General features: G+C 40.4%; 1 long non-coding RNA gene across 1 annotated transcript; it reads right to left on the bottom strand.

Annotated features, from left to right (window-relative positions):
* LOC111821742 (uncharacterized) lies at positions 1-27677 on the bottom strand. The gene is made up of 3 exons (XR_002825079.1): positions 27574-27677; positions 2065-2254; positions 1-143 (listed from the first exon to the last, which is right to left on the bottom strand). It is a non-coding gene; the product is annotated as an uncharacterized LOC111821742 (long non-coding RNA).

Here is a 27677-nt window from a genome sequence, read left to right as displayed (position 1 = left end):
ATGAAGAATGAGAAGGACTCAATTGCTTAACATCTGTCCTAACTCAGGAGGAAGGGCATTCTGCCAATTTCTTCCCGAGACTTTAGGATAAGGTGATCCTTCTTATTCAACAGTAATTTTCAAGAATCTTTGAGGAAAAGTTTCTGAATGATCAAAACAAAAAATAGAGACCTTTTGATGAGTGAATTGTTCTGAGTTCCTCCCCCTGCCTCTGTTTCTGGAAAGCAGTGCTAACAGAGACTGTAACTGAATCTATATATTGGCAAAATACAAGAAAATGCTATCAAAATACTGGAATTTTAATTTAAAAAAAGAATCAAGGACTACGAACCATTTTGGTTTTCGTATCTCTGATATCTTCTTATTTTTTAGCTAGACTCCTTTAAGTGAAGTTATATATAAATTACTAAGATTAAGAATATGCTTCCCATATTCACAAAAATCAAATAGAACAATCAAAATTCATGACATCTGAGCCCATGGTCGTTAGGAAACCAATATCATATGACCCTCAGGTAAAAATAAATAAATAACAAATGAATATGAATGATAATATGACTTTGGCTAGATTTTTCCCTCCAGTGCTGGATATGTAAACAACATATAGATATAGGACTGTGCTTGGAGAATCCCGTAGGTATTTCTCCAACATTTGATTTGTCCAGCCAAGGTAGGTCATAGTTCCCTTCGTCTTTATTATGCGTCTTCTTTCATGGAAGGGCTTCAATTAATAGCTATATCATCTTTTCTCTATTTATCTTTATTTTTTAATGCAAAAGAAGCTTTTTTAAAATAATATTTTATTGTGTTTTTGGTGAAAGTTTACACAGCAAGTTAGTTTTCATTTGACGATTTCCACACAAATTGATGAATGACATTAGTTACATTTTTCACAACATGTGAACATTCTGTTTAATTGCGTTCTGGTTATTCCATTTCCAGTGCTCTAGTTTCCCTGCCCCTTTATCTTCTCATCTTTGCTTTAGAGTAAATGTTGACCTTTTGGTCTCATACAGATGGTTTTTCACTAGAGCACAGTTGTTACGGGTAATAGCTTTTATTTTGTGTGCCATTAGGTTATTTCGCTAAGAGGTGATCTCAGGGGATAATTTTGGTTCAAGGTTTAAAGAGTGTCACCCTGATAGTCTCAGGGAGTCCTCTGGTCTCAACTGGCCCAGTTAGTCTGGGCTTTTTTAAGAATTTGAGTTTTGTTCTACATTTTTCTCCCATTCTATCCAGGACAATCTATTGTGACCCCAGTCAGAACAGTCAGTGGTGGTAACCGGGCACCATCTACATCTTCCCGTCTCAGGGTAGATGAGGAGTGGCTCGTGTAGGCTATCAGCCTTGCAGACTTGTTTCTTCTCTGAGGTTTTGGTTTCCATCTTACTCTTTTGCTCCTGATAAGTAGAGGGCAATTGTTATATCTTAGATGGCTGCTTGCAAGCTTGCAAGACCCCAGACACTACTTGCTTTACTAGGATGCAAAACATAAACTTTGTGAACTGTATTATGCCAATTGACTGAGTTGTCCCATGAGATTGTGGTCCTAAGCTTTCACACCTAGAAAACCAAACTCAGAAGGTGTTTGGTTATGTCTGAGGGGTATCTGTAATTATGTCTTCAACAAATATATGCGTCTGCACATACGTATCTGTATTTTCATATACTTCTATCTGTTCTCACATTTGTATGCATCTGTACCTACCCATATACCTATATGCTTATACCCATTCATAGGTGATCATATACTCGTTTTTTGGATTTTGTCGTAGTTGTTACCATCTTATATATGTAAAATTCTTTAGTACAGGCATCCTTTTCTCTTTAGTGCTTCTTAGTGACATCATTTACTTTGGTCATGCTGTGCTCACTACACCCACATTTGGTGCCACTTTTTCCATCACCAAAAATAACAAGTATCTACTATCTAAAGAGTGTTTTCCTCTCACTCCCCCACCCACCTCCACCAGTAACCACCAATGACCATTGGTCTCTTTATGTGTATCTATTCTTGTTCATTTATCTTTAAATAGTTCAACTGAAGGAAAAAGAGGTTCTAACCATTGCATCAAGCAGCACCCAGTCCTATTGGCAAACAGTGGCATGAAGTGATGAAGACACTCAACGTCTCATTGACTTTTGCAAACTTCAGTAGATCCTTTCCTGTTGATGATCAGATCAACATTATGTACGATCTCTCTCTCTTCTACTGCCTCATGTTTCTGCGTGAATAGATAACTCAGTCTTTGACCTTAAGCAAGAAAGAAATCACGACTCAGCTAATAAACAGTAATTGGTAGCAATTTGCCTTCATAATAGGAAAAGTTCTCTCAAACCAGTAGCAAAACGAAAAGTGTAACTTAGCATTGCAATTACCCGACTTCCTCGGATGGTATCTTTTTGGCCTATGTCCACGTATCACAAATTCTCTTTCTAAATTCATAGCTCAGTTCCCATTTCTCATTTTATGTAGCTAATATCCTCACAATATCTCAAGGACCCTTCATACTCTCAATCACTTCCAGGAAGAAAAGGAAATTATGGTAAAAAGAGAGCATTCTTTAAGGAAAGTAATCAGTTAGATAGTGAAGAGATATAAAAGCAAATTAAAGACTTAGAAAGTGATAAAAGAGAAGAAATCTTTAGAAACGGGGATTGCATTTGTAATGTCTTAAAGTACTTAAATCAAGTTAAGGAAATGGATTAATCAGTAGAGTGCATTAAACGGAACCAACTAACATGATTTCTAGTCCAAGGATAAATTTAAAAAAAAAAAAGCTGCAAGGCCAATCTTTATTTGTTTGGAGAGTTCCAAACTAAAGAGGGACAACTGTAAAAACATCTCCAGTCAGCTGGAACTACATTTCCATCACCACAGGGCCGCTGAGATTCATCCAACCATCTCTTTTAGGACATCAAAAAAAGATGAACCTAATTGCCTTAGCCTTGGCTGGTTAAATACTTAAGTGCAGGGCTGTTTCTTACTGTGTGTGAGAGAAAATAAACGATCCTATGAGGGAAGTGAAGAATAGCAAGTCGACAGAACTTCCCTTCCCAACCCTTACTGGATGTGCAGCATGAGACAGGGACAGGTGATATTCCAGCTCTCACTCTTCAGCCTTAAGGCAAATAGGAGCTGCTTCTCAATCAGACAATTCTCTGACTGAACACAAGAAACTTATTTTTCTATATGAAAACCGCAACCCTTGGGGAGGGGGGAAGATGAAGCTTCCAGACTGAAGCTGAAGAGTATTCTTTTGGATTAAACACCGAACAAAGTTAAGAGAATAAAAAGACAAGCCAGGAGGCGGGGCCAGATGGCGGAGTAGTCAGATGCTTCCAACGGTCCCTCTTACAACAAAGACCCAAAAAAACAAGCGAATCGATTATACATGACAATCTAGGAGCCCTGAACATCAAAGGCAAAGCTGAGAAATCCGACGGAGTGGCAGGGGAGAGAGGCAAGCAGTGGCGTCCGGGACGCGTTTTCCATGTCCAGAGAGGCCAAGTGGAGGAGAGTCTGTCCAGGCCTCCAGAGCCAGCGAAAAGCGGCACTCAGTCAGCGAAGACAAGTACATGCATTTAACCTACCACGCGGAGAAAAAAACCCCCTGTTTGGGAAGAACCTCTCTCCCATTTACCTGCTCCCTCCCCACTCGGCATCAGGTCCTGGGCCTCAGCAATTGCTATGTCCCATGTGCCGGAAGTAGAACCCATCACCCGCCCCGAGCCATTCCCCCAGCCTTGGAGGGGGAATAAATTAACAAACAGGAAAAAATAATCTGCCAGCTCGCCTAAGCCAGGAACTTAGGGCAGACACAGCTCCTTTGCCTAGGCACAGGTATAAGGGGTCCATGGACTCTGAATGCCTTTCACCCCGTGTAGACCTGGTGGGTCCATTTCAACAGCGTAGGCCCTCATTAGCACCGTACAACAGGGTACGTACCTGAAGCCTAACTTCACTGTATCAGCTATACGGTAGAGTGGCATGTTCGTGACACTTGATACCGCTTTGCCCATTAAGCAGGGTCCTCACCTACCCACATCAGGGGCCTGAGGGCTGGTGGCTTCACCCATGCCACCTAGCCACCTGCAACAGATGTCCAAGAATAAGTGGTGCCTCCTAGTCCTTACAGCCAACAGCATTGGGTGCCCATAGTCTGGCTGCAAAACCCACCTACCTACGCACTCTAGGGAACAGGGACATGCTTTCCTCCCAGACACTCAGGTGGCAGTTGTCAGCCCCCTGCCTCCCTCAGCACTGACCTCCTACTGCAGCCAGATACCTGTGCCTACTCCAATCACCCCTGTCAGTCTAGGACTGTAGGTAAGAGCCTGCACCACACCCTTGGTGACTGACTATCTGGACACCTGAGCTGAATCCACACAAGAAAAGTGAACGGACTCCTGAGCTCACATACCTAGTAAAAAGAGAAGACACAGACCGGGAGAAAATATTTGCAAAACACATATCCGATAAAGGACATCACTGTAAGTCGAAATCAACTCTATAGCAACTGACAACAATAACAACAATGTTCAAGATAAAAAACGGACTCTTAAAACTCAACAACAGGAAAACAAATCACTCAATTACAAAAAAAAAACCTCAACAAAGAAAATATACATACGGCAAATAAGCATATAGAAAGATGCTTGACATCATACATCATTGGAGAGACGCAAATTAAAACAACAATGGGATACCACTAACCACCTATTGTTGTTGATGTTGCTAGGTGCCATCAAGTTGGTTCTGACTTACACTGAACCCATGTACAATAAAAGGAAACACTGCTCAGGCCTACACCATCCTCACAGTAGTTGCAATGTTTGAACCCACGGTTGCAGCCGCTGTGTCAATACACCTCACTGAGGGTCTTCCTCTTCTTTGCTGACCCTCTACTTTACCAAGCATGATGTCCTTCTCTGGGGACTAGTCCCTCCTGATAACATGTCCAAAGTACGTGAGATGAAGTCTCATCATCCTTGCTCCCAAGTAGCAATCTGGTTGTACTTTTTCCAAGACAAAGATTTGTTCTTTCTTCTGGCAGTTCACGGTATATTCAATATTCTTCATCAACGCCATAATTCAAAGGCATCAATTCTTCTTCAGTTATCCTTATTCATTGTTCAGCTTTCACATGCATGAGGTGATTGAAAATATCACGGCTTGGGTCAGGAGCACCTTAGTCATCAAAGTGACATCTTTGCTTTTTATCACTTTAGAAAGGTCTTTTCCAGCAGATTTGCCCAATGCAATACTGACAATAACAAATGCTAGTGAGGATGTGGAATAACAGGAACCCTCATTCATTGCTGGTGGGGATGCAAAACGGTACAGCCACTTTGGAAGACAGTCTGACAGTTTCTCAGATTCTAAAATTCCTAAATTCTAAGAGAATTCTAAAATTCCTAAATTCTAAGATATATAATTTCAAAGTATCTTTCCTGTTTCTCTCAGGAAGCCAACTGGATCAGCCTTGTAAATAGAATTTTTTGTGGGTAATTTTTTTCAGCCATGAACCCTTTGCCTGCATCTGACTATATGTCTGTCGATCATGGTGCATCTTAGGATACCAAAAACCAAAATCAAACCCATTGCCGTCGAGTCAATTCTGACTTATAGTGACCCTAGAGGACAGAGTAGAACAGCCCTATAGAGTTTCCAAGGAGCAGCTGGTGAATTCAAACTGCCGACCTTTTGGTTAGCAGCCGAGCTCTTAATCACTGTGCCACCAGGGCTCCGAATCTAAGGACATAGTCATATAATTACCTTTTACTAGATTTGGTGCAATGATTAAGCACTCAGCTACTAACCAAAAAGCTGTTGGTTTGAACCCACCAGCTGCTCCACAGGAGAAAGACCCAGTACTCTGCTTCCATAAAGATTTACAGCTTTTGAAACCCTATGGGGGCAGTTCTACTCTGTCCTACAGGGTTGCTATGAGTCTGAATCAACTCAGTGGCAGTGAGTTTGGTTTGGTTTTCGACTCTTCAAGTAAGAGTAGGACAAAGCTATCATAAATTCTACAGCAGACAAGAGAAGGGTGGACATATGTGTTGTCCCACATGGACAATAAGCTAGAAGATATTTAAGATGACTAGACCCTATCCTTGGATACTTATTCTTTATGATCCTAGAACATATGTTGGTTTTACTCCAAATGTTTTATCCTGATTTTATTCCAATGACGTGGTGCAGTGGTTAAGAGCTTGGTTGCTAACCAAAAGGCCGGTTCAAATTCACCAGCCGATCCTTGGATACCCTATGCGGCAGTTCTACTCTGTCCTATAGGGTCGCTATGAGTCAGAATCGACTCAACAGCAATGAGTTTGGCTTTTTGATTTTTAATGACCAGTGAGAAAAGGCTTATAGCGTATCCCCTTCTCCTGCTCCAATATCTTTGCACTCTTATGTTGTTTGTATTTCTCCTTACGTATACTGATTCTCCTCAACCTCTCTTGTTGTTACTAGGTGCTATTGAGAGGATCCTGACTCATGGCCACCCCATGTGTGCAGGGTAGAATTGCTCCATTGGATTTTCAAGTCTGTGACCTTTCAGAAGCAGATCACCAAGCCTGTCTTTTGAGGCACCTCTGTATAGATTTGAACCACCAACCTTTCGGTTAGTAGCCGGGTGCTTAACCATTTGCACCACCCAGAGACTCCGCCTTGATCTCTAAGCATATTCAATTGTTTCCAAAATAAAACCGATAAATATCTTTCTGACTCTCTATCCCTTTGGTTTTCTCTCTCAGTCAAGCTGTTTAAAAGGGATGAAAGTGACAGATTCGTTCTTTTCCTCCCCTTCTTCACCTCCCATGCCTTCCTCCACCAGCTGCCATCTGCTTTCCGCCTCCAGGACTCCGCACAAACGACTCCAGCAAAGAGCACCAAAGCCATCTTTATCATTTTATTGTCACTTTTTAGTCTTTATCTTCCAGTATTTTAAAACGTTCCTTTGGCCAAATGTCAAGGAAGACTCCCGTCTCCTTTCCAAAGTACAAATGTATTAATTAGCTTGCTTGTTTGTTTTTATTAGCGAGGCAGTGACTGATGGATTCTAAACCTCAACAAGAAGAGTTTTTTGCTTGTTTGTTTAGCAAATTCCATTTATTTCCTGGTCAAGAAAAAACATTTAGTTTTCTCTGTCCTTTGCTGGCGATATCCTTGTCCTTGAGCTGTTTCATAATTTAGATGGAAAAAAGTACCTAAGAAAAGAAATTTCTCCACAATCCATCTCTATGAACATGGTCTAATTAATGCTCTCCTTTCATGAGGTGACCTGCCTCCCTCTTTCAGTGCAGAGATGATTCAAAATGATGATCTGGTGTTACGACTTTTCTTGTTTCCTCTAATGCGATGAGAGGCGTGTTGTCTCTATACTTTTGGAGAAATATTATGAAGAAACCAGCAGGCAAAAAATTCTCATGGCCCAGAACAATAGGTAAAGAGTGAGAACAGTCATATGTTTGTATCTCCTCCTTATTGTATGATTTATATAAATTATCTCTGGAAAATATAATAGATCAAGCCTCACAATCCCTAGCAAGAGTTTGTCAGCTCCTGATGAAGTTTCCAGATAAAAGAGACATTGCTCCACAACAAATGGCTTCCTGAGTTGAGGTTGCTCACGGATTCGCTGACCCAGTTTCCTTGAGATTATTCGTTTCTGATTCTTTCTCTACATCATTTTTTTTTTTTCCATTTCATTTTGAGCTTATCTCTCCATACCCTTCAAATTGGTGTTCCTTTCCTTAGCCCACTGGTCTTCTTTCTTGCTTCTGCCCTGGGTGATCACAGATATGCTCAAGGTTTTGATGATATCTGCAGACAGAGATTCACAACTGGATCCAACCCTGTCCTTTTTTCTTGTGCCCAGAGTAATTACCTACTGGATATAAATATTTGGATGTGCACAGGCATGCCAAACTCAACACATCCTTCACTGAGCTGGCTATCAACTCACCTTCCCAAGCAAAACTGGGTCCTCTTAATATTTTCCCAATATTAGATATTAGTACTGTTAAGAGCCTGGTAAGCCAAGCCATAAATGTTAGAGTACTCCTAGATTTCTTCCTCAAAAGGAACACTTAATTACCTATGCTTGTATCCCCTTCCCCAGCTCTCCAGTGGCTGTCTTTGCTCACAGATGTAAATTTCCCATTCTTCCCTGGATCACCCTTTGACTCTTAAATCAGAGGGCCAGGAGATGCAGCTAAGATCACTATGCTACTCTACCAGGAGAACAATAAGCATTGTATTAAAGATAGTTCAAGACAATGACATTGTACCCTTATATCTGGGTACTTTCAATTACTATCTAAGAAAATTTGTGAACAAAAATCCAATACATACAATCTCTTGATGTCGGCCTAGGCTTATCAAGGATTAAAAGTATAGTCCAAGGAGAAAGCAAAGTTGGAAGTATGACACCAGAGAGATCCATTACAGAATGAATACTGAAATCTATCATTAGAACCGTAGCTTGCCTTCTACATGGCCTGTCTGCCTCTACAATTAATCTGATCAAACCTGTAAGCTACAGTATCAATCACTTCAAGACCAGGGTGTGTATGTCACTTCTCATAGTATGTATTCCATTTAACAATATATCACCCTGAAGCAGAATTTACCTGGGACATTTTCCAATACCTATTCTTGTCAAATTAAATTATCTAGTGATCTCATTTTCATTCATATGTATTCCCTGTAAGAGAACAATCCCTCAACCCCCAATAAAGAGAATAGTACAAAGATTTACAATGGTAAAAAGAGTTTACCTCCTGTGATGGATAATGTTATGTGTCAACTTGGCTAGGCCATGATTCCCAGTATTTCATGGTTGTCTTCCATTTTTGTGATCTGATGTAATTATCCTACTTTTTGTGCTATTATGTAACTAGCCTCCATTTTATTTGTTGTAAATCTTAACTTCTATATGTTAATGAGGCAGGATTAGTGTGGGGTGTATCTTGAGTCACAGCCTTACAAGAGGGTGTGACTCAGGTCACATCCTTACTCAAGTTACACCTTTACTCTGATGTACAGGGAGTTTCCTTGGGGGGTGTGACCTGCATCCAATATATATATGGATGCTCTGGCAAGGCTCTCCTTTGCTCCGGTTCCTGCATCTGGCTTTTCATCATCTGACCTCCAGTTCATGAGACTTGAGTCTGTTGTCTGACCTGCTGATTCTGGGATTTGCCAGCTTCTGCAGCCCCGTAAGCCAACAGCTTACTGTCTGACCTGTCGATTGTGGGTTTGTCAGCCCCTGCAACCACCTGAGTCAGGAGAAGCCTCCAGCCTGACGCCTGACCCACAAATTTGGGACTTGCCAGCCTCCACAACCACATGAGCCATTTTTTTGAGATAAATCTTTCTCTCTACATTTATACATATACATACACACACACACACACACACACACACACACACACACACACACACACACACACTACACTAGTTTTGCTTCTCTAGAGAACCCAGCCCAAGGCACCTTCCATCCTGGTGACTTGTTCCAGGTAAGAAATAAGGTTATGACTGCATACCTAATATTGTGACCAGCACTTTCCAAATATGTAAAATGGAAATAAGTATGTTTGTACCTTTCTCACCTGAGAAACTATCTGTGATTTAGCCGATTCAATTAAGTCTAAAATTTGGAAATGACTTAATAAAACTCAGTCAAACTCTATGAGTACTGCCCATTATTAATACAAGTGAACAAGATTTGGTTTTCAACTGATTAAAATCATTCATTCACTCAATAGATCTAAAAACTGGCCATCAATTTCTGCAGTTGAAAATAATTCACACCGTACAATTACAACTCTGAAATAGAAATTGACTTTCCTCCCTGTGAATTCAGCTGTATGACAACACTGACTGGTAGTTCCCTTGATAAAGTCTTCATAAAACTTGCATCCTTCTCCCTAGGATCTCTGAAATCTTCTGCACTTGGAAAAACAACCAAAAAAAAAAAAAAAGCTTCTTTTACATACAGAATGCCTCCATGGAATTGTAGCTGTGGTTGTGAAACTGGCTTCATCTATCAACTATTTATTGCAGGAGATTGTCTAATTGGTAATGAGCTCCTCGGGGAACCGTAATATCAGAGTGCAAATTAATAATCATTTCCAGAGGATGGTGTCTGATGTTCAGTATTAACTACTAAGTTGTGTTTGTTCTATTTTGCAGTAAAACTAGCCCTAAAAAGACAATTAAATTTACAAAATGAAAATAATAATAATTTCAGCCTAATGGTGCACATGTAAGCAAATCAATAACTGTGGTGACCTACTTTTTTAATACAAAACAACCATATGTGTTGTCTAAGACAATTTGAGTTTGAAAGTGTTTCCAACTGAAAGCTGGAAATATGTAGGGCAAGTGTCTTAAATTCCATCTCACTGGGGTACATGCTGAAGTTTGCCTCAAAAAGCTGAAGCTTATTTAGCAAAACTCAAAATAGTAACACAAACACTGACTTTTTTTGAAAAGTGCTCGTTAGGTCTCCTGGTTCATCCCAAATGGGTTCTTTTTTTTTATAACTTACACTTAGGGTGGCAGATAATGCACTGGTAATAAAGCTTCTCATCAATAAATAATTCCAGACATGGGGAGGGTAACGACAACATTTGTATTGTTGTCGAGGGTTCTGTGTTCTAACCGCAAAGCTCCTGGAAGGCCTGACGCTCTGGGCTGCATGATTTCACCAGTTTTGTTCTGTGGTTCCCCGTTGTCCTCCTTGAAAAGAACATTCCCACAGAGCAGGCTCTTAAATACAATAAACATCGTATGTAAAAAGAAATGACATAATATGCAGCCCTGATAAGGGCTGCTTTTCCCAGGGGCTGCGTGGGACCTCGGTGGGAACAGCCTGATGAGGCTACCGTCTGCCCGGGGGCCTGGAAGGAAGTGTCCGAGGGCAGTTTACGGGGCCCTTGTGTAGTCCCAGTACAAAGAGCCCAGAAGTGGGCAGGTCCCTCCCTGCCTCTGTGAAAATCAATCTAAGGAAGTCTGATGCCATGGAGCAGTTTCCTGCCCACTGTGTGGGAAATTGAGCTGAGTGCAAACGGCCAGCAACAATGGGACAATATATTATAATAAACAGGAAAAATAGCACAGGCGACGGAAATCAATGGCTGGAGTTCAGGAGGCAGTCATAAGATTGACAAGTGAATAAATTAAAACCCAAAGGTTAGGACATTGAAAGAGAAGTTAATTTTATGTCAACCCTGCAGCTCCCCTTTTCAGACTCAAATGAAGACTGTGTATAATAAAATGAACATAAAGTCTTAGATTTACAAAAAGGGGCTTGGTGAAGACCTACATCGTCAGAAGACCAGAGATTCTTTTATAAACTTCTCCATGCGTGTAGAGTCGTTGCTCAGAGTGCATTAACAACCCCCTCGACAGCGTGACCAAAGACTTATTTAAACGAGTTTCTTGCTTTAAATAAACCTGCTCTCAGCAACCAATTGTTCATCCAGGAAGTGATGTGATACCCCAATACACTGAAGAAGTTTACTCAACCGTAGCCAAATGGAGATGTATGCAACACAGCTATTTAATTTAAAGAACCCAAGGAAAAGCCACATGAGGCTCCTCCAAGCCCCCAAATAATTATAAACAACAGAACATAACTAACTCTATAAAGGATTTCAGTTGAAAAAACAATGATCAATCCATTTCCAGGCCATAATAGCTTCCCTTTTTAAGGATGTTTTAAAGTTTTGTTGTTTCCTTTTAATAATAAAATGGCTTTAATTAGAATTCACCGTTCAACCTTGGTTTTGCAATAAAGTGTTTGACACATGAAATTCTTTTTCCTAACTATTATTAAAGGCAGTGCATTGTTCAGTACATAAAGCAAGAGGCTGAGGACTTTGAGACAATTAATTCCAAGCTTGGCTTTGCAACTAACTCTTGCTAGATCACAAACAGTTCCCTTGACAATTAAGCATTAATCTACTCCATAGTGTGTGAAGATTTGTTATAAATTATTATAAACCATGGAATAATAATTACCGTTGCTAGTGGACAATTACACATAGCCTAATATCTACAAGCTATATTTCAAGTGTGGCTTGAAAACTTTTGTTGGGGCTTCAAATATATTTCACTGGATTATTGGTTTTGTTCTTTGATTTTGGTCCAAAAGCGTTTCTTTACACACCAAGAATTACTGACAGAGTCTAAAATTTGGGGAATTTTCAGTCCCATAAAAATAGTCTTAAGTGCAGTAAAGTAGAAAGATACACCAGACAGCCAAATGCTCTGTTTGACCCTGTAAAATAAAATTCCCATTACATTTTTAGGGGGATATATAAAGGTTAAGAAATAACATCATTCAATGTATTTATTATTTTAAATATGGAAGCTACCTAGAGATTTTTTTAGGTTTTCCCAGAAGGAGAAAAAAAAAGAAGACAAATTTTTGTATTTATTTATTTAAATTAATGAAACCTTCTTAACCACCCATTTCGGCAGCCAGTAAAACACAATTAATGTAGCCAGCAGAGGGCAGTATATAACAGCAGAAATATTCTGTTTATTTGAAAGGTAAATCCTATTAGTTCTACCAGCCCTCCTCCCGCTACCCAAAAAAAAAAAAAAAAAAAAAAACTGTCTCACATTAAGTAAATGTCTGACCAAAGAAACAAAAATTCTGGCAACAAAAGACATATTAGAATGAAGTAAAAGGATTTGGACACTTAGAAAATCCACTGCATTTTGGTGATATCCTCAGGAGGCCCGAAATTTCACACTCTTGCCTCCGTTTTTGTCTATAAACAGGCCAAAAATAGTAATTGACTTTCTTCATCTCGATTTTTGTTTAATTTAGATTCTGTCCCTCTGAGCAGCAAAAATGCCCACGACTATGCTCTGCAGACACCCCAGCGCCGGCCGCGCTCTCTTTAAATGTTTGCAAGCACCGGGGACACGCTGAGGCCAGAGGCCCGGCAGGCCAGCAGAAGGGACTACATTTTGGCCGTCCTGAAGGTGTAACGTGTTCACTTCCTGCAGCACGCATCTCCCTCACCTCTCTCTACCTTCCTTTCTTCTCCTGTCTCAGGCTTCACACCTCTGTCTGTGAGTCCAAAACCACTAGAGCATTCTGAGCGATTGGAAACAGTCTGAACGAAAGCCCTGATCCCCTAAAAAAGCCTTCTGTCCAGTTTGGTCCCCTGGGTCCTCCACCTCTTTTAATAGAGTCATTGAAATTAAAAATAGCAAGCCTGCATTTAGAGGTCAGGCGTTGGCTCTCCTGTAGGGGCGTCCAGCAGAATCTCATGGGTTCCTCTCCCGCACCAGCTCCGCCCTTCCTCCATCCCCTCCCCACCCCCAACACAACCACCACCACGGCTCCCTTTTCCACTTGAAAATCTTAGACTGCGGCCTTGAATTAACAGTAGTAACCTGTTAGGCAGTGACTTTTCATCCATTCTTCTCTGGCCTATCCCAACATTTCTCCTGGCTTACTCCCCTATTCATATATCTCATTTATTATTGCATATCTTTTTTTTTTCTTTCCTTTCCTCATGAAAGCAAAGTAAAGGACAAAAGCAAAGGCTGAACATTAAGATAATAACCATAATAAGGATGAACACGCTAGTCAGATATGAACCAAAGTCAGCACAAGCAGTATATAACTGCCAGAGCTCCAGTCAACTAGCCTCACTTGGGTAAGATCTTGGTCACTGGAGTAAATGAGTGGGCTCACTTATTAAAATTCACTGTATTATGAAAAGAAAAGAAAAAAATCAATTCCTAAGCAGCTGTATCTCACACTGCAACTGGCATAAACTGTAAGTATTTAACTCAAAGGTGTTTCCCTCCCACTGAGAAATAACTTAGCACTTTTTGCCTTAAAATATGGGCCATTAATTTGCTGGATGGCATGCTGATTTGTACTAAAAGATAAAATATACCTGGCACTTTCATATATTTCATATCAGAAAAGAATAAGATTAAGAATTCATATTTTTAAAGAATTATAGGTTGCCATTCAGGTTGTTCATGTCTAACTTTAAATGAAAGAATATCTTAAAAAGCTAAATAAGGGTCAATATAATTTCCAAGAAGAGTACAGAATCTTAACATTTCTGTACTTTCTGCATTAGCTGATGTTAACTATGCTATTTCAGAAACATTTCACTCTGGAAAAAAGGATATTCTACAGTTTGACCAGTGAACAAACCTACACTTAAAAGAAAATCTTTCTGTTGGCAATGATATTTTTTCTCTTCATCTCTGAAATGGAGAGCCCAAGGTCACCATGAGTCAGAATTGACTTGAGGTCAGCAGGTTTTTGGTATGGTCCTTCCTGACTGCATCCAACGTGATTTTGAAAATCATTATATCATTATCAACATTTTCTATTCTGGTAAAAATTCACAGGCTTAGTTATTTTAGTTTTCTTTTAATTCCTGGCACTTTAATTATTTTCATTGATCTCAGTGAAACATGCTGGTTCTCAATATTGACTCTGGGGTCTGTGGGCAGGAGCCTTAGTGGGTGTCTGACACTCACTCAGAGAAGAGACCTGAAGGCCAGTTTCTGGGGGAATCCCATCAACAGAATCTCTGGCAAGTGTTCATCCTACATTTTAAAAAGGCCTCCAGTGATGGAGAAGTCGCTGTCTCCAAAGGAGGCTTATTCCGTTTTTAGATAGTATACCAAACCCGTTGCCATCCGGTTGATTCTGACTCATAGTAAACCCTGTAGGACAGAGGAGAACTGCCCCATAGGGTTTCTAAGGCTGTAACCTTTACAGAAGCAGGCTGCCACATCTTTCTCCTGTGGAGCGGCTCAAGGGTTCGAACAGCCGATCTTTTGGTTAGCAGCCAAGTGCTTCACTACTGTGCCACCAGGGCTTCTTTTACACAGTATAATGGTTAGAAAATTCATCCTTATATTAAACCCAGCTTCGCTAATAATTTCTACTCATTGATCCTAATTCTAACTTCTGGACACACATTGTAAAGACTTCAAGCATTCTTCCGCAATCAGAATTGAATAAAGCTCTTATGTTTTCTTGAAAACTCTTTAGGCTAAACGTTGCAGACTCCTTCTATTATTCTGTGTACCGCATAATAGCAACCCCCTTCACCGTCCAGAGGCCCTGGTGGTGTAGTGGTTAAGAGCTTGGCTGCTAACCAAAAAGGTCAACAGTTTGAATCCACCAGCCAGCCGCTCCTTGGAAACCCTATAGGGCAATTCTACTTTGTCCTATGGGACTGCTATGAGTCAGAATCTCCTTGACAGCAACGGGTTTGGCTTGATTTTGGTTTTACCATCCTAGAGTCCCTGGGTGAAGCAAAAAGTTAAGTGCTCAACCAGTAACCTAAAGGTGGACTGTTGGAACCCACGCAGAGGCACCTCTGAACAAAGTCTGGTGATCTACTTCCGAAAGATCACAGCCATTGAAAACCTTACGGAGCACAGTTCTACTCTGCACGTGGCATGGACTCACCATGAGTCAAAATCAGCTCCAAGAGTCCACAGCAGCTGACAACAACAACAGCCAGTGTGGAACATCCTCAGCCTGAAAAAGCAAGACTGAGAAAAACAAACAGAAAAGCTGGACCCAACAGGCAACCACCGATTCAGAGAATAAAGAGAACTGAAAAAAAGAAAAGAAAACCTCTACTTGATAGAGTCATAGCAATTCAAGGAAATGTCATATTTATAAAATAGAAAAAGAATGCTATAAAAAGTTACAATCAGAGAACACTTAAGAAATTATATAGGATTATGAAATTAAAAAAAAAAAAAGTTACACATCAATAAAATCACCGGAAAACAAAGTCTAGGATATCTCCCAGAATGTGGAACAAAATAACAGAAATAGAAAATGTAAAAGAAAATATGAGCCATAAAGGACAAGTTCAGAAGGTCTAATATTCAAATAATACCAAACCAAAAAAAAACAAAAACAAACCACTCGTTGCCATGGAGTTGATTCTGACTTACAGAGGCCCTATAAGACAGAGTAGAGCTGTCCCATAGGGTTTCCAAGGTGTGGCTGGTGGATTTGAACTGCTAATCTTTTGGTTAGCAGCTGTAGCTCTTAACCACTGCGCAACTAAGAAAGAAGAGTTTCTAAAGATATAACAGGAGAATTCCCCAAATCTGGAAAAAGTCACCAGTCATTCCAATCAGTATCAAGTAGAATAAATGCAAGACGACCCACACCTAAGTATACCTTCCACATTTTCACAATAGCAAAGTTAAATCTCTTAAATGCATCTAGGAGGGTGGGGGTAGTAGACTGTTAAAGTACAAGAGTGAAATGGATAGGTGCCTCATCAGCAGCACTGGAGACAACAGAGAAATGCCTTTAAAGTCCTAATGGAAAATGATTTTGAACTCAGATTATAATCAAACATGAGCATATGCTAAACACCTTTCCAAACATTCAGAGATTCATAACTTTTACCTCCTCTACTCCCTTCTCTGAAAACCCTTGCAAATAGAAACCAGCAAATGCACGAAGATATAATGAGAAGCGTAAGTCTTAGGACTCAGGAAACAATTGATCCAAGCCAAGAGAAGGTAAATAAAGTCCCAGATGAGAGCAGAGCCAGAGTAGAGCAGACCAGAGGGCTACTGGTCCAGATTGAACAATGAAACAGGGCTCTATGTGAGAGGGATGCAAGAAGGGGGCATCAGACAATATAATATGGCAACTAGAACTTATAATGAAGACACTTTATTCTGTCACTCATGAAAAGGGAAGCAAATATGAACTTTAGGACAGGCAAAAAAACTCTAAGAAAATTATGGCCTGATTATGAAACAAACTAACAGTAATAGCAAACACATACAAAGCTAACTCTATGACTTCATGAAGACCCATGTACAACAGAATGAAACTTGCCTGGTCCTGCACCATCTTCATGATCATTGATTGGTATGCTTAAGTCCATCCTTGCGGTCACTGTGCACTCTGAGTTCCTTCCAACCTAGGAGCTCATCTTCCAAGGCTATATCAGACAATAGTCTCTTGTGATGCACAGGGTTTTCATTGGCTAATTTTTAGAAGTAGATTATTACTTTCTTCCTAGTTTGTCTTAGTCTGGAAGCTTCCTGCTGTAGCTTGTCCACCATGGATGACCCTGCTGGTGTTGAAATACTGGTGGCACAGCCTTCTAGCATCACAGCAACAAGCAAGCCACCACAGTATGGCAAACTGACAGATGAGTGGTGGCCCTTTGCATATACTGATGCGTTACTCCTTAACTCTATTGTAATCATTCCTATTTTAAGGATGAACTGCAACTTGAATAGTTCAGGTATCTTATCTAAGTCCTAAAGATAAAGAGTGGTGAATCTGGAACTTGACCTCACAAATATGGCTCCATATTTTGTGCTCTTAACCACTGTGTTCTACTGCCTTTGTAAAATTTATGGTGCTTATATTTTAAAACTGAGTGATGGCTACTGCACAATGGGAATACATTTAAAAGCCAATGAAAATTATCCTGGAGAAAAGGAGATTAAATGTATTCCAGTGAAAAGGAATATGATGGCAGAGGGTAGAGGTCCAGAAAATAAATGGAGGTATCTGCTTATTATGTCAGAAGGAAGGGAAGATGGAGTGTATAGAATTCAAGGTAGGTTTGCTTGTGTGTTTTTCAGCAGATGATAGAATCCCCATCCAATAGTAATTCTTCCTTTGTAAAGGAGGTAATGGGATCATCAGCCAAAAGTGTGGGATCAAAAAAGTACTTGGAGATTTATGGAAACTGGAAAGAGCTTGAAATCATTTTTGTGGAGAGTAGGTAATAAGCTAACTAGAGAAATCTAGTAGAATTGCCAAGCAGTATTGCAGTGTAGTGATCATGGATTTAAAGTAGATCAAATCTCCCCTGATATGTTACTTTCTCCAGAAGCACTTAACTATTTAGGTGCAGGCACAGAAGAAATAGATAACTGGGTCCATCTAGGGTGGATTTTTGTCAGATCAGTTGGGAAAACAAAACACATGGTGGGGGAAGCAAGAAGGCTTTGAGTATTGGCAAAATTGTAAGCTGGATGAGGAGGAAAGCAAAAAGAGAAGGCTGCTGGAGAAAAAATATAGAAAGGTCAATGGGCTGAAGTCTCAGTAAGGTTGAAGAAGTGTCATGATAGAAAGAGATTAACAAGTTAGCAGAAGATAGAGAAAATTTGTGGTCCAAAGTCATGGCTTTAAAGGGACTTTGGAGGTGTTTACCATTACCGTGATAAGCATGCAAGTGTAAAAATCAGACCATGAGAGGGAAAAAAACAAAGAGGAGTGGAGGTCTGTGGAGGTGAGAAGGTCAAGGATGGGCAAGTACCTACAGGATATAGAGGTCACCCACACTGATGAGAGGCCTTGGAGGGAAAGAAAAAGACATATGTAAAATGCATGATGTTTTCAAGGTCAGTGAGTAAGTCATCACCTCACGGGTTGCTATGAGTCAGAATCGACTCAATGGCAACAGGTTTGGTATGGTTTCTGGTTTAGGCAGATAATAGCAATGGGGAGAAAGAGTTGGTGATTAGTGTGAAATGTCTTGAGCCTTGAAATCAGGGTTTGGTGTTGCTCTTTCTTCATTCTCTTTTGATAAATGAAGTGGAGGCGTTATGGTCTGAAAGCAGCAGCAATGGAGAGCCAGGAAAAAGTCAATGCCTTGTTATGTAACTGAAGTAATGAAGTCTGAGAAAATAAACGGCAACTATTTGATGGACTACAGGAGATGTTGTGATCCCAGATGAGAGCCAGGTAATAATGCAAGAAGCTAGAAGAAACACTAAAAGAAGAGTTTGAGGACACAGGGACAATTTCATTAAAGAAGCCTTTGGAAGATGGGAAGAAGGCAGAAGGCTGGGGACCAAGGAGGTGCCACTGACTAAGAGAATGGATGGATCTAAACAGATGGATAGCACTTCACCTTAGCCACTGACTGATGAAGACAAGGAGGAACAGTGCAGTGGGTTTCGGTCTCAAAGGATTACAATTTGAGTGGATTCTGGGCTTGGTATGACATTAAAGAACAGAAAAAAGACATATCTCTAGGAATAGTGCTCTGCATTAGCACGACTTCCAAACTTATAGAGTGTTAATTATGAGTCAGAATCAACTCGATGGCAATGGGTTTGGTTTTTGGCTTTGGAATGGGATTTAATTGTAATCCAAGGTAAAGTAAAATAATCATGGAGCAAAAGGACATAAGAAAAGGTTTGGATAGAAAAATAGAAAGTCAATTGAAGAAATAAGTGATTCAAATTGCCCAAGTAAAAGGAAGGAAATGACATCATAACAGCAGTACTCAAGAGAACCATGAAAATTTCTATTAAACAAGAAAGTATGTTATTATTTGAAATGATGACAGAAAAATAATGACAAAAGCAATGGTTATGATCAACATACAATCCACCTTTTGATTCAGGGGTGTGAGAGATCATTATTTATGCCCATGGTGTTTTTGTTTCAGATGAATTCCCATCAAAAGGTATCAATAATTTAAATGTAAGACAGTGACATAATAAAATCATGAAACAATGATTTGTTTCAAATGTCTTACAATGACATGGAATGCATAAAGATCGATGTCCTAGGCACTAGTGAACTGAAATGGACTGGTATTGGCCATTTTGAATCAGACAAGCATATGGTCTCCTATGCTGGGAATGACAAAATAAATAAGAATGGCATTGCATTCATCATTGAAAAGAACATTTCATGATCTATCCTAAAGTACAACTCTGTTAGTGATGGAATAATACCCATATGAGTACAATGAAGACCAGTTAATACGACTGTTATTCAAATTTACGCATCAACCACTAAGGTCAAATATGAAGAAATAGAAGATTTTTACCAATTTCTGAAGTCTGAAATTGATCAAACATGCATTCAAAATGCATTGATAATTGTAGATGATTGGAATGCGAAAGCTGGGAACAGTGAAGAAGGATCTGTAGTTGGAAAATATGGCTTTGGTGATAGAAACTACTGTGGAGATTGCATGGTAGAATTTTGCAACACCGACTTCTTCATTGCAAATACCTTTTTTCAACAACATAAACAGCGACTATAAACATGGATTTCGACAGATGTAATATACAGGAATTAAACTAACTACATCTGTGGAAAGAGATAATGGAAAAGCTTAATATCATCAGTCACAACATTGCAAGAGGCAGACTGTGGAACAGACCATCAATTGCTCATATGCAAGTTCAAGTTGAAGCTGAAGAAAATGAAAACAAGTCCATGAGAACCAAAGTATGACCCTGAGTATATCCCTCCTGAATTTAGAGGCCATCTCAGGAATAAATTTGATGCATTGAACACTAATGACTGAAGACCAGACGAGTTGTGGAATGACATCCAGAACATTATACATGAAGAAAGTGAAAAGTCATTAAAAAGACAGGAAAGAAAGAGAAGACTAAAATGGATGTCAGAAGAGACTCTGAAACTTGCTCTTATATGTAGAATAGCTAAAGCGAATGGAGGAGATGATGAAGTCAAAGAGCTGAACAGAAGATTCCAAAGGGTGGCACGAGAAGACAAAGTAAAGTATTATAATGACATACGCAAAGACCTGGATATAGAAAACCAAAAGGGAAGAACACACTCGGCATTTCTCAAGCTGAAAGAACTGAAGAAAAAATTCAAGCCTCAAGTTGCAATACTGAAGGATTCTATGGGGAAAATATTAAAAATGTTCTTTTAAATGATGAATGCAATGCCATTCCTATTTATTTTGTCATTCCCAGCATAGTAGACCATATGACTGTCCGATTCAAAATGGCCAATACCAGTCCATTTCAGTTCACAAGAAGCATCAAAAGAAGATGGAAGGAATACACAGAGTCACTATACCAAAAAGAATTGGTCGACGTTCAACCATTTCAGGAGGTAGCATAGGCTCAAAAACCAATGGTATTGAAGAAAGAAGTGAAAGCTGCCCTGAAGGCATTGGAGAAAAACAAGCCTTCAGGAATTGACAGAATACCAATTGAGATGTTTCAACAAATGGCTGCTACGGTGGAGGCACTCACTCATCTATGACAAGAAATTTGGAAGACAGCTAGCTGGCCAACCGACTGGAAGAGATTCATGTTTGTGTCCATTCCAAAGAAACGTGATCCAACAGAATGTGGAAATTATTGAATAATATCATTAATATCACATGCAAGTAAAATTTTGCTGAAAATCATTCAAAAGTGGTTGTAGCAGTATATTGACAGGGAACTGCCAGATATTCAAGCTGGATTCAGGAGAAGATGATGAACAAGGGATATCATTGCTGACGTAGGATGAATCTTGGCTGAAAGCAGAGAATAACAGAAAGATGTTTACCTGTGTTTTATTGACTATGCAAAGGCATTCGACTGTGCATATCATAACAAATTATAGATAATATTGCAAAGCATGGGAATTCCAGAACACTTAATTGTGCTCATGAGGAACCTGTACATAGACCAAGAGGCAGTCATTCAAACAGAACAAGCGGATACAGTGTGGTTTAAAAATCAGGAAAGGTGTGCCTTAGAGTTGCATCCTTATTCAATCTGTATGCTGAGTAAATAATCCAAGAAGCTGGACTATACGAAGAAAAAGGCAGCATTAGGATTGGAGGAAGACTCATTAACAACCTGTGATATGCTTTCTGATGACACAACCTTGCTTGCTGAAAGTGAAGAGGACTTGAATCTCTTCCTGATGAAGATCAAAAACCACAGCCTTCAGTATGGATTACACCTCAACATAAAGAAAACAAAAACCCTCACACCTGGATCAATAAGCAGCATTATGACAAATGGAGAAAATACTGAAGTTGTCAAGGATTTCGTTTTACCTGTATCCACAATCAATGCCCATGGAAACATCAGTTTAGAAATCAAACAGCATATTGCATTGGGCAAACCTGCTGCAAAAGACCTCTTTAAGGTGTTAAAAAACAAAGATGTCATTTTGAGGACTAAGGTTCACCTGACTCAAGCCATAGTGTATCCAATTTCCTTACATGTATGCGGAAACCCTGGTGGTGTACTGGTTAAGAGCTACAGCTGCTAACCAAAAGGTCGGCAGTTTGAATCCATGAGATGCTCCTTGGAAACTCTATGGGGCAGTTCTATTCTGTCCTATAGGGTTGCTATGAGTCAGAATCGACTCAACAGCTACAGGTTATATGTATGCAAAAGCTAGACAATAAATAAAGAAGACTGAAGAATTGATGTCTCTGAATTATAGTGTTTGCAAAGGATATTGAATATCCTTCAGAAGAATGAACAAATCTGTCTTGGAAGAAGTACAACCAGAATGCTCCTTAGAAGCAAGGATGGCGAGATTACATCTTATATACTGTGGACTTGTTGTCAGGAGGGATCAGTCCCTGGAGAAGGACATCATGCTTGGTAAAGTACAGGGTCAGTGAAAAAAAGGAAGACCCTCAACACGATGGACTGACACAGTGGCTGCAACAATGGGCTCAAGCACAACAACTACTGGGAGGATGGTGCACGACCGGGCAGTGTTTCATTCTGTGGTGCACAGGGTCACTATGAGTCGGAACAGACCTGACAGCACCTAACAGATGTCTTACAAGGAAATTCAAAGTCAAAAGTGATTCGAAGATTAGAAATTCTGGGGGGAAAAAAGAAGACTCAAGAAACCATGCAGGATGAAAGAGTCAATAGATCTCTCTGTGGGGAAGACTTTTCTGTAATAGCACTACTTTATCAGCATTACGCTTAAGAAAATTAGCCAACATCCAAACATTAGTATCAGAAAAACAATCAGGCGATGCAGCCGAAGCCATTGTGGTATTTGCAAAGACTCATAAATATCACTGAGTGCCATTAGTGTGACAGTATAGGTGATGAGCACAGGTTATTCTGACTAATAGATGCATATTCCAGACATGCAGAGTCGGTTCCAGAATATATCATCAAGGGACACCAGATGACATTGGAGACATGGGACAACAAAGCAATATACAGCAAATAATAAGAAAAATGGAGTGTAATTACAGCTAATAGTCAAAGGTATCAAAGGGCATAGGAGGGTTCAACAGTATCAGGGAAAGAGTAATGACAACATTGCTTTAGAGATGTACTTAGGTCACCCTGACAATGCAAGGACACAGAGAAGAATGAGACTCAAATTATGATGCAGAGCAAATCAATTCTGAGTTATGCAATAATGGAGATAAACTGCCTGAAACAGGATCTATAATTATTGGCAATGCTAACAATAATCTGTAGCAACTGGGAGGACTTTATCTTAAGGGAAACAAGAATTTGTAAATACACATTACAACAAATCAGCAAAAACATATTGGAACACCCACAATCAAGTTCATTTCAATGAGCATTATTGAATGCCAACCATGTGCCAGGCACTGGGCTGGGAATTAGTGATTCAGGGGCAAACAGGAGACAGTGAGAAGCTGGCAGTGTAGCTGGCTTGTAGTATCTCGGGCTGACCTTACCACAGCCCAGACAACTACTTATAGCTTAGATTTCTCCTCTAGACTGGAAGCTTCTCAGCAGTCAGTACTCATCAAATGTGCAGCACACAGAAAACTCAATTATTTGCTAAACGAATAAACGAATCTTTTCTGAATGTTTTATTTAGTTCCTATGAAAAGATGTTTACAAGGGCCACATCACAGCTAAGGTAGTGGATTTAACTCTCAAGAGTTAATGTGCCCTGGTGTTTCAGTGGTAGATTTCTACCCTTCCATAAGGGAGACCAGGGTTGGATTCCCGCCTAATGCACCTCCACCCATGTGCAGCCACCACCCTCTGTCAGTGGTGGATTGTGTGTTGCTAGGAGGCTGAACAAAGGAGCCCTGGTGGCACAGTGGTTATGCACTCGGCTGCGAACTGGAAGGTCAGCAGTTCGAACTCACTACCAACTCCATGGGAGAAAGATGTGGCAGCCTGCTTCCATAAAAATCACGGCCTTGGAAACCCTAGGGGGCAGTTCTACTCTGTCATACAGGGTCGCTATGAGTCAAGCGAAAGCAGATCCGACTATGAGTCAGAATCGACAGCAGTGGGTTTTGGTTTTGGTATGATGCTGAACAGGTTTCAGCAGAGCTGACAGACTAAGAAGAAAGGCCTGGTGATCTACTGTCAAAAATCAGCCATTGAAAACTTATGAGTCACAGCAGCCTGATCCACAACCAATCTAGGGATGGTGCAGGACTGGGCAGCATTTCTTTCTGTTTTGCATGGGGTCACTATGAGTCAGCAGCTAACAACATCAAAAAACTTTTGCTAGAGGAGCAGAGGCAGATGCTTCATCTGAGTGGCCTGAACTGCCACACTTTTCACTAAACCTTGCCTTTGAGTAGCTTCTGACTCACAGAGACTCTATGGGACAGAGTAGAACTACCCCATAGAGTTTTCAAGGAGCGGCTGGTGGATTCGAACTGTTGACTTTTTGGTTAGCAGCCGAGCTCCTAACCACGGTGCCACCAGGGCTCCTAGCTTTTAATTAGTGGGGTGATAAAGAAATAAACTAACACAGATGGTTGCTCATTAATCTTTTACACATAGCGTAATAGTTAAATAGACTAGAAATCAAAGAACACTCCATAAAGATGCACTTAAAGACTAAGATTTTTTCTTTTTTAGGTTTTGTTATTGTTATTTTCATTAAAATTGTATAATGATATTCCATAATGGATATAAACAAATTCAGTCAACTTTTTCTCTAAGGCTGGACAATCTGGTTGCTTTTTTTTTAGACTAACATTTTTTTAAATGCTTAAGTAAAATGTTGATGTTTTCAGTATTTGCTAACTCTTAACAATAACTTAATGTTTCCCTATACCTTCTTGGAAAGTGTCCTCCTAACTCCTTGTGAAGTCAAATTTTAGGGTCATGTCCCTTCCAGGGAGCCCCGGTGGCAGAGTGGTTAAGAGCTCAGCTGCTGACCAAAAGGTCGGCAGTTTGAATCCACCAGGTGCTCCTTGGAAACCCTATGGGGCAGTTCTACTCTATCCTATAGGGTCACTATGAATCAGAATTGACCCAAAGGCAACGGGTTTGGTTTGGGTTTAGATCTGTTCCAGGGCTCAAATGCATCTTAGGAACCTCAGCTGTTGGACATTAGAGTCCCTTGTTCTCTTAGGCCACCCCAGCTGCTCATACCTGCCAAGGATTTTTCTCCACACCAGCCATCCCAGATCACTAACCTGCTTAGACCGACGGCACTAAACAAATGGTAGGTCTCGCAGTGTGCCTCTCTTATCATTCTAGAACGTTTTTTTTCTCTCCTCTGATCTCTTGCCTTTCACTCTCTACAAGGGACCCAAATAGGCAGGAAGCAATTAAGGTAATAAAAAACCAGCCTGACTTTTATCTTGAAGTCTAGAAGACCTCGCCACACCTGGCTGCCTCGAGGTATTTTCTTTACTTGCTGTTTTTTTTTCTTTTTTTGAGACAACTCACTCCAAGTTTCACTCTTTCCTTATCAGATCTTTATTTTACAGACAATGACTTTTCTTATTAACTCCCTTACAATCTCCAAGTTTTTACATACTCAGTGAAGGGGCTATTATTTTACACAGAACATAAGTTTTTAAAACCAGACGTAAAAAGGATTTAAAGCACATATTTTAAATGGGCTTGTCCCCTAATCAGCTGACTTATCTCTTGTGTAAATAAGATTCCCACCACCCCCCATCCCATCAAACAAGTACACTTAAAATGAGTTCAGCTGCATTTATAAAATTTCTTTTCCAACTGCCCAATAGAGGGAAATCAATACCACCCAAATGAAAAGTATAAAGCTTTGAAATGGGAAGGCTGTCTTATTAAAATGCAGCCTCCCAAAGAATCTGCATTGTAAATACATACACGAGCATAGCAAGAAAGCACAGCTTTTCCCTCTTCTTATCTCTCCCCGCCTAGAGGAGAGATGTGGAGGGGAAGGCAAGTGGTGTACACAATGACTGATGATGACCAGAGGCCGCTCCACACCCTGACTGCCCGCTCTTGTCACAAGCACACGACTCATCATGCTTGTAGAGCACTCTTGCCAATTCTCTCCACAAAAGTGCCACTGCTTCTAGGTGTCATCTTCGACGGTCCTCTACCCACTGCCCAGGACCCATTTCACACACGGTTACGGGTCTAGAGTTAATGATAACACATTAGAAACTACTTGGAAACTCTAATACATGCAACCAGTCCAAAGAAACTTGATCTTCAAGGACTTCAAGGAGCACCTGGCATTCTCTCCTACCCCTGCCTTCCTTCCCTGCTGCCAGGTTGTATCCTGAAGTTCCTCTCCCTGCACTGCTGAGGACACCAAGAAATGCCTAAGGAAACCATTTTCCCTCCAACTCTCAGAATAAATAAGAATTAAAGTCCTCATTAAAACCCGTTGCTGTTGAGTCGATTCCAATTCATAGTGACCGTATAGGACAGAGTAGGGTTTCCAAGGAGCGGCGGGTGGATTCCCACGGCACTTTTGTTAACAGCCGAGCTCTTAACCGCTAAGCTACCACGGCTCCAAAATCCTCATAAGCCACATTCAAATGATTATTGTCGTATAATATTTTTTTTAAAAAAAACCATGGCATTTGAAATCAGAGAAACTGTGTTTAAAGTTCCCTTCTTGTACTCATCACTGCTTGCATATTAGAATCACTGGGAAAACATTAGAAAGAAAGCACAGTGTTGAGCTACCTCCGGAAATGTTGATTTAATTCCTCCCACGTGAGTCCTGGCACAGGCGTTATTTAGAAGTTCCCCTGATTATTCTAGTGTGTAAGCACTATTGAGAACACACACACACACACACACACACACAAACTGTGAGACTTTGAAACCGTCACTTAGCTTTTTTGAGTCTCGGGTGTTCTTTTTGCAAAACGGGGGCTGTAATTTCTTATTTGACAAGGTAGTTTGGAAGAAGAAATACAGTATATGTATATGAAAACACTTTGTAAAGTATACATCACCATTTAAATTTAAAATGTTTTTATAATAACAATAACTCAAAACACTTGTTGCAGGACGATTTGCTAACTTATTAACTCCTGTTTTAGTCTTTGTTCTATTGTTTTCCCCTCATTCCAACAATGTAGTAAGGACTTTGACGGGGGAGGTGGGAATTTCGTGGGGAGCAGGCTGGGATTATGTTGAGCCTCCTGAAGAGAGGCTTTGAAGACAAGTGCACAGATTTAGGGAGAAGGGAGTTGGGTTTGGGGGACAGGGCAATACACAGAAGCAATGTCTCCCAAGACTGGAGAGAGGATGGCTGTGGACAAGTTTGTCCAGGAGCGGCCATCATGGCTCTCCTCCCCCTGCAAGGAAGAGACCTGGCCTGGAGGACGGCAGCCAGGGTAGCTGAACCCTGAGAGTCGTACCTTAGGTGCTTGCCTAACTTGGCATACGTGTTGCTGTTATTAGGTGCTATCAAGTTGATTTTTGACTCTTAGTGGACCCATGCGACAGAGCAGAACTGCCCCATAGGGTTTTCTAGGCCATAATCTTTACAGGAGTAGATTGCCAGGTCTTTCTCCCACAGAGCCACTGGGTGAGTTCGAATCACCTACCTTTCAGTTAGCAGGAGAGTGCTTAACCATTGTGCCACCAGAAGTCACCACTTCAAAGTCTTCACCCCACTTCATTGTGATTAAAATTCAATTTTCTTTTATTG

This window comes from Trichechus manatus, unplaced genomic scaffold (genome assembly GCF_000243295.1).
Source record: "Trichechus manatus latirostris isolate Lorelei unplaced genomic scaffold, TriManLat1.0 scaffold00102, whole genome shotgun sequence".
NCBI lineage: Eukaryota > Metazoa > Chordata > Mammalia > Sirenia > Trichechidae > Trichechus > Trichechus manatus.
This window is presented reverse-complemented; position numbering and strand designations above follow the sequence as displayed.